Source organism: Saccopteryx leptura, chromosome 1 (genome assembly GCF_036850995.1).
Source record: "Saccopteryx leptura isolate mSacLep1 chromosome 1, mSacLep1_pri_phased_curated, whole genome shotgun sequence".
Lineage (NCBI taxonomy): Eukaryota > Metazoa > Chordata > Mammalia > Chiroptera > Emballonuridae > Saccopteryx > Saccopteryx leptura.
This window is the reverse complement of record NC_089503.1, coordinates 75,178,339-75,187,134: the sequence shown is the minus strand read 5'-3', so window position 1 is coordinate 75,187,134 and position 8,796 is coordinate 75,178,339. Positions and strand designations below refer to the sequence as shown.

The following is an 8,796-nucleotide window of genomic DNA, read 5'->3' as shown; positions in this document are numbered from 1 at the left end:
ATATATTTGTTGTTATAAACAACCCGGTTTGTGGTACGTTGTTAAAGTAGCCATAGGAAAGTAATACATTTCCTCTCTCTCCAAACTTGTTCTAGCCTGCTCTCAATACCTCTTATGACCATTTCATAAAGTTTTAAACTACATCCAATCAGTAGGCGAGAACATAATGCTAGTTCTTCACTTCTTTAGTATGCAAGCAGAGAAAGCAAAGGAACACAGGCAGACAGTGCAAACCACCGGTAAATAGTTGGGAAACATGGGTTCTGGCACTATTTTGTCAGAAAACTATTTCTCCATTCCTTAGCTAGCTGACCTTGAGCAATCTAGATAACTTTCGGAGACATCCATCTTATAGTGTTGCTGTGCTGATTGGAGCTAATGTAGCTATGAAAACATAGGCTCTTAAAAATGGAACTAAAATAATGACAGTGATAATAGTAACTGCTAATGTTAGGTGTGCTATATTTGGCAAACTAATTAATTTTTCTAGGCTTCAGTTTTTTTGTATGAATATTTTAATCTATAATATAGAAAATTTTTGGTCTTCATCACTCAGTAAATGTTTATCAAGCATCTACACTGTCCTTTGTGCTGGGGACATAGAGTTGTGAAAAATTCCTGCCCATATGCAGCTTACATTCTAGTGGGAGAGATTTGCTATAAACAGGTAAATATATAGAAAGTCAGATAGTGATAAGGGCTACAGGGCAAAAAAACCCCAAAAAACAAAACTGAGCAAAGCAGGATTGGGAATGGCAGGAGGTGTGGCAGTAGCTTTTGCCATTGTATATTGGGTGGTCAGAAACAAGGTGATTTGGGAGATCCTGAAGGAGTGAGCCATGCAGAAGTTTGAGGGAAGAATACTGTAGGCAGAAGGAACAAGGAATGCAAATACTTTGAACTAAGGCTGTGCCTGTTTTGTTGGAGAGACAGCAACAGACTGGGTGTGATTAAAATTTTAAAAGTTACTTCTAAAAGCCTCCAGGCACTAGGACACCTGCATCCATGGCATTAACTAATTAATGCTTGTGTGTGTGTGTGTGTGTGTGTGTGTGTGTGTGTGTGTGTGACAGAGAGAGACAAAGAGAGGGACAGACAGACAAGAAGGGAGAGAGATGAGAAGCATCAAATCTTTGTTGTGACACCTTAGTTGTTCATTGATTGCTTTCTCATATGTGCCTTGACCAGGGGGCTACAGAAGACTGAGTGACCCCTTGCTCAAGCCAGCGACCTTGGGCTCAAGCTGGTGAGCCTTGCTCAAACCAGATGAACACATGCTCAAGCTAGCGACCTTGGGGTTTCGAACCTGGATCCTCTGTGTCCTAGTCCAATGCTCTATCCACTGCACCACTGCCTGGTCAGGCCATAGCATTAGCTAATAAGCACCTATATACACTTGATGCATGCTAAATATTATTAATATTGGGATAACTATAAATAGTCCTTTTTATAAAGTCTGATGAACACAGTAACAATGCAGATGTAAGTACATGTAAGACAAATAACTGAAAAATGAGAAAATAATTGCACTTTGGAGTGAGTGAGGGTAAAAAAAAAGGGGTAAAAAAAGGGGGGGAGTGGAGCCTAGAACAGACTTGCTCATGCCTAAATTCCACTTAAACTTTTATGTAAGAAGTAGAACATAAAATTCCATTGATTATGGTAGAGAACTTGGGAAGTTGTCTCTTAGGAACAGTCCGTACAAGATCCTGGAGTAATGAAAGGCTGTAAAAGGCAGTCCACTTCTCTTTCCCAGCCTTATTCTTTTCTACCCACTTGAGTACTCACCAATATCAATCAATAAATCTGAATAAATCTCTTACCTGCTCTCTTTACTTTTTTTTTAATTATCACTACCTCAGTTCAGTGGCTCATCACTTTCCTGACCTCTCTACATCATCAAAATAGCCTCCTTAATAGTTTCCCTTTCTCCAGCTCCCCTCCAGATCTATCCCTGTCCACACTGCCCGAGGCATTGATCACTTGCAGAAATGAGCAACGTGAAGTGATAGCATGAAGAACATTTAATATTCTGAAAAGAGCTGTGGTGGAAGGCAGCATTTTTCTAGTGAAGCATGGAGCTTCTAGAGCTTTTACATCACAAGTGCCAAGTGACAGTGGCAGTGGTATTTGGTTAAACCCTCAGGGAGACTGAGTATTGTTTCCCCTTCTTCCACAGATAATGCTTTGTATTTTTTTTCCATGTGTCATTTCTCAGTGAATTCTCTTACCTAGAAAAGAGTAGATAAAATAAAAATTTTTAGGTGAGGGGTCATTTTAATTTTTTTAGTCCTCTAGGCTTAATAAAAACATCTCAGGACAACAGGTAGAATAGAACAGGGCTCAAAAGCACAGGAGTATGCTGGTTTTGGTTGACTATTTCTTAATACTTAATAAAGGCTCTCTAAAAAGTTCCAAATTATTTCAGTTGTTAGAAAAGAAACTAAAGGAAAGAAGGTTTACGTTTTTTGTTATCCTGTGTCTGGGCCAGGAGTCAAAGCAAAGAAGCCAGTGTGGTGGTAGCAGCAGTAACTGAAGTAAGACAATTCCAAGTAGAAGATGACTCTCAGGGAAACAGAATCAAAGCTCATTTTCTATCAGTTTCTAAACTGCAGAGGTTCTAGATCGGTTTCCTTTGCAGCTAACCAATCTCATTTATTTAAACTATTCCACCCACCAATGCTAACATGAATAACTTGCCAATATTTCTCTCCTCTGTTTAAGAATCTATTGATTTATTCCTATGACCTCTAGCCTAAAGTATAAAATGACTAATAGGATTCATCAAAACTTGGTCTCAATTTCAGACCTTGTTTTTTACCCTCCTGCAATCCAAGAGCTAAACACATGAAACTATGATTTGCTCCTTATCATCTGTCAAGGCCCCGTTCCAAGATAAATTTTGTTATGAAGCCCTTCCTGGTAGCCCTTGCAGGATGGATCACTCCTTCATCTGTAACCTCATGACATTGACACAATTATGGAAATTTTCACCTATGTTTTATTTATTTGTTGATGTTTCTGTCTCTACCTCTATATCATAATCTTCTCAGAAGAGTCCCCATGTTTTATTTTCAGTACTCCATTGTCAATTACCATGGTTCCTGGAACAAAGTTAAATCCTAACACACACATTTTAAATAAATTAGTGACCAGAGAAATTAGTCTGGTGCAATTTAAATAACATTTCAAGTTCAAGTTGTTCATTTTTAATCAGTCAAGCGCAGATAGGAAAGCACTAATGAGTTCTTGTCAAAGAAATGAATAATGAGTAAATACACCAATGACAGTAATTTTGAGAAGGATAGTCTTAGAAGTGAAGAAGAAACTAGAAAATGAAATGAAGTGAAAAGCTAGAGATCAGAAAATAATTACAATGAACAGATAAGTAGTTAGATCTCTACTTTGCAACACAGATCATTATGAAGAAAAAAGGATAATTGTGAAGTTTAATATGCCTATAGCTACACTTCCATTTTATCAGTTAGAGATGGGAGATAAACTCAGCGGACTTTAATGCATGCTTGAACATGGGAGCTGAAACTCCAGAGCCATAAGATAACCCCAAAGGAGAATTTAATTCCTGGAAAGACAGTGAATGATCTTACTGGTTGCAAAAATGTTGCGCTGAATTACATATTCATTCCTTGCTCTGATAAAAGAGAGACGATAATAAATGGATCTTTTGGTTACTATCTAATTTTATCTGCTTTTTCCTATAATATATTTCTGGATGCAGGAGGTGTAAATTTAATCAGGACCTCAGTGTAGTAATTTTCATATTTGTAGTTAGTTTTTTTTTTTACCTTTGTGTGTTCATAGACATTTTCCTAGGGAGGATTGCTGATCTAGAAGCCAGAGTACTTGCCTGTCCTGGAGAAAGCCACTGTCCTTCCATGCTGGGCTTCCCATCAATACGCTCCGATAATGAACATGGATGTATGTGCCAGCACACTTTTTCCCAGTCTATTGCTATTCATGAGAAAAAATGTATAGAAGCCCTGTATTAAATTAATTTGTGAGCAAATATGATCGAAAAAAAAAGTTTAGTTTAACAGAAAGAATGCTGGACTAGGACTCAAAACCTAGATTCCAAGCTTGGACTGGCCCCTTTATGAATTTGGAATTATTACCTGAATTCAGAGGTTCCCATTTCTTCTTGGTAACTATTGGGATAAATGGATTGTTAGATTCAACTTAAGTTGAAATGTTTTTAGGAGTGGTGAAAAAGAATGACAAGCAAATAGATTTGAAGATACATAGTAAGAATTTCATTCAAACAGATAATTGTGGAGACGCAATTAGGGGAGGGGAGGGAAAAGAGAAAGACTATGAAGAGGTTGATATTACAGTGTGATGATTGCCAGTGTGGGGGGTTGGGTAGAGGAATAAATGATAGAGGGGGCAATAAATGATAATGGACAGAGACTTGACTTGTGGACGGTGAATACACAATACAGTGTACAGAGATATGATATAGAATTGGGCACCTCAAACCCATAAAATTATGTTAACTAGTGTTCCCCCAATAAATTCAATTAAGAAAAAAGAGACTGTTATTCTTGGAGGACAACCATGGTTCAGGAACTAGAAGTTCTTAAGAGATTAAGAAAAAGATTTTATGAAAATTAGAAATGTAAAGGAGGTTATTAGCACAAAGTGGTGTGTGAAGTCTTATGATTTCCCTTGATATTGTTCACATTTTACTATCTCTGCTAGCCATCTAAAACTTTCTTGCTAAATTACTAGAACTTTCCACAGTCTCTACTGCTTTTGTTAAATTACCAGAGTTTCCATTAAAGACAGGAGGGGTACTTAGTGTGGGGTTTTGTGTGTTACATGCCATTGAGTCAGCTCCACATCCTGGTGACCTTATGAATGAGTGATGTCCACAATGTCCTGTCCTCCGCAACCCTGCTCAGCTCCTGTACACTCGTGTCCATCACTTCTTATATAGAGTCAGTTCATCTCCTATTTGATCTTCCTCTTTTCCTACTGCCTTCTATTTTTCCAAAGAGCCCTACTTCTATGATGTGCCTGAAGTTAAAAGCTTCAACTTTGTCATTTTTAGTTATATTTCAGGCTTAATTTTCTCTAGCATCCACTTGTCCATCTTTCTGGTGTTTCACAGAACTTCTCTAAGATTATATTGTCAATGAATCAATTTTTCCTTCTAGCAGCCTTCTTCACTGTCCAACTTTTGTATCTGTATACGGTGATTGAAAATACAAGGTGCAGATGATCTTAGCCTTGGTCTCTAATGACATATCTTTGTTCTTGGCAAACTTTTCTAATTCTTTTATTGCTGCCCTTCTGAGTCTCAGCCATCTCTTGTTTTCTCGGCTGCCGTCTCTATTTGAATTGATGACTGAACTGAGATAAGCAGAATTTTCAACAATTTCATTGTCTATGTTAAAGTTGTGTATTTACTCTGTAGTCATGATTTTTGTCTTCTTGATGATACTGAAAAAGTAGTCCTGCTTTGTCATTCTTTTGTTTAACTTTCTTCAGAGGCCATTTCAAATCATTGCTACTTTCTGTGAGTAATATGGTATCATCTGAATATATTAAGTTATTAAAATTTCTACCACTAATTTTATTCCTTCTTCCTTTGAGTCTAGCTCAGTATTTTATATGATTTGTTCTGCAAAATGCACCTTTGTCTGACACCTCTGCCTATAGAAAACCATTCTGTTCTTCTATATTCTATCCTGACAGTGACTTCCTGTCCACAAGATGTTATATATCAGGACAACCAAGTGCTGAGGCACACCCATTTTTTCTTCAAAGCAACTTATAATTTATCATAATCTATACAGGCAAAGGCAATACTGGAGTAGATAAAACATAGACTAAACAGTGCTCGCTTGGGAAGCACATCTACTAAAATTGGAATGATACAGTGGCAATCAGCATGGTGCCTACATGAGGATGACATGCAAATTTGTGAAGTGTTCCACATTTTAAAAAAATAGAGAGAGAGAGACTAACCTTCTTTTGAATTTCTTTGGAGCACTCTATTTTTCAACAAATACTTGCAATTAAATATCAAGTGCCTCTTCCTTTTCTGGATCAAGCTCATACATACATCCAGCAGTTTTTGCTTCATAGTAAGTAAATGCCTTTGCTGCACCACCCTGAACATCACTTTACTTGGATAAGAAATTAGAGCAATGGTCCTATAGTGACCGTGCTTCTTGGCATCTCCTTTCTTGAAAATTGGAATGTATATTGAATGTTTTTAGTCTGTATGTCATTGTTTTGTTTTTCATATTTGTTGACAAATTCTTGTTAGGTTTTTGATAGATTCAATCTCTGTGACTTGAAATAATTCTATTGGTATCTCATCTATTGCTGGTGATCTGTTTCTTCACAATATTTTCAGGGAAATTTTCATTTCACTTTCTAGAATTACAAGTTCTTCCTCATATGAACCTTTTTTAAAGATATTTGTCATTTTTTTGTTTACTTTGTATAGATTTTCAAGACACTGTTTCCATCTTCCCTTTATTTTCTCCAGGTCAGATAATGTGCTTCCTTGGTGATCATTCTGCATTCCTAATCTCTGTTTGAATTTCCTTTTATTTATTTTTTTAATCTTCTGGTAGAGATCACTTGTTTTTCTGTTTCTATTGTTCTCTTCTATCTCCTTACAGTTTCAGGAACTGAAATTTTATTGGCCACTCAAATGACTTAAACTAGCTGCTTTATTGCTGATGCATCCTGAGACCTAGAGTACATTCTCTCTAGTTCCAATGCCAATCACAAAGGATTTGCCAGACTCTATTTGGCAATACTGGTTTCCAACTTAATTCTCCGTAGACCCAGGGACCATCCAAAAGTTCTGTCAAGCTGTCAGATACCTATTTTAGATTGACAAATGCTGACAGAGCTCAAGCAATTCTAAAAACCAGCCTTTCTCTCTGGATTTTTGTTTTCTTCCAGATAATGGTCCTTTAATTGTTTATTATTTTCTTAGCTATTTGATGACTTTTTAAGAAAATGTCATTTTTTCCCAACATTTTTGTTATGACATACAGGAAGTTTGCTTCAAAATATTTAGTTTGCTATTACCAAAAGTTAATAATTACCTTTTATGAGCCTTTTTCTCTCAATTAGACTAGTTCTCTAAGAACTATTTTATTTTTCTTTGCTTTCTTAAGTACCTGCCTGGGACTTAGCAGTCAAGCAGTCAGTGTTGTTGAACAAATTATTCACGGTATTCAAATAGCTCCAAGGAGAATACCAGAATACATACATAATGCTATCTCAAAGGTCCATATGTTTAGAGGCAAGCCTTGGTGGAGACAGAACATACTGTTTCTATGGCAGTGTTTTAATAATTCAAGTAATTATTACCTGGTATACAAAGGAGTCACTAAAGATATTATTAAGAGGAGCTTGAATTTACATTTCTAATGAAAATGAGCGCTTATATAAGGAATTAAGGTGCAATGTAATGCCTGTTAGTTGTTAGATTGACTTTCCAAACTAAGCAGAACCAAATAATTTTTTTTTCCTTTCTGTGATGGTACCAAGAGTTTGTTTCACTCAAAAACCTGTTTTATGAGCAGGAGCCTATAAATACATACTAAGATAAAATGATAAGTTAAAATTGAGAAGTACGTTCATTAAAAATTAAGATAAATTGAGTAATAAAAATTGACAATTTAAATGAAATGGAACCATTTATTAATTCCACTACCTATATGTGCCTTGTTCACTGCCTGTGGTGCTGGTGGGTTTAAATGGCTAGGATGGCATTGCTGGCCAGCACCCAGCGCTCATCACCCCTTCTCCCACTCACTCCATCGTGTATGACTACAGTGCAGCTCCTTCCTTTACTTTTCCTTCTTTTCACTTTTTCCCCTTCTACCTTATTTCCTTCTTTTGTTCCCTCTCTTCCTTCCTCTTCATCAATTTTTATTGTTTTTTTTAATACCTTCAAATATCAGAAAACCACTGGGTCCTTATATTAACTCCCAGTTTTATCCTTTGGTCAAGGCTCTGAGCATTCATTTTCATAGTTAATTAATCCATAAAATAAAGTCATTAGAAAGGCAATAGCCATATATATTGTTGTTCCAACAGTCTATAAGTCTATGAATTCTCCACATTCCTATACAACTCTATCTCTCTGGCCACAAATGTTGGTTCAGTTTTGGGCACATGACCTAAGTTGAACAAATGATTATCTTCTCTGAAATGTTTGGACTTAGCAAGAGTAACTGTTTGGCCCTGGCCAGTTGGCTCAGTGGTAGAGCGTCGGCCTGGCGTGCGGGAGTCCCGGGTTCAATTCCTGGCCAGGGCACACAGGAGAAGTGCCCATCTGCTTCTGCACCCCTCCCCCTCTCCTTCCTCTCTGACTCTCTCTTCCCCTCCCGCAGCCAAGGCTCCATTGGAGCAAAGTTTGCCCGGGCGCTGAGGATGGCTCTGTGGCCTCTGCCTCAGGCACTAGAATGGCTCTGATTGTGGCAGAGCGACGCCCCAGATGGGCAGAGCATCGCCCCCTGGTGGGCATGCCGGGTGGATCCCGTTCGGGCACATGCGGGAGTCTGTCTGACTGCCTCCCCGTTTCCAACCTCAGAAAAAAAAAAAAAAAGTAACTGTTTACAGAGGTCAAATTGTAAGAAGTAAAGCTTAGCAACTACCTTTTGTCAGCTTGCTGTCAAGGGGAGAAAGTTTGACTGAAAAGAAAGGTAAATTTAAGTAAATTACATGTAAATAACATAAAAGCAATTCTGTAGTTTTGGCAATCTATTTTTATTTTTCTCATTCTCAGTGATGCAATATAAG

The 8,796-nt window shown here is 37.4% G+C and overlaps 1 non-coding gene across 1 annotated transcript; it reads left to right on the top strand.

Moving 5' to 3' along the window:
* Nucleotides 1-5,859: 5,859 nt before the first annotated feature.
* On the top strand, nucleotides 5,860-5,966 carry LOC136390284 (U6 spliceosomal RNA). The gene has a single exon (XR_010748703.1). It is a non-coding gene; the product is annotated as a U6 spliceosomal RNA (small nuclear RNA).
* The last annotated feature ends 2,830 nt before the right edge of the window (nucleotides 5,967-8,796 follow it).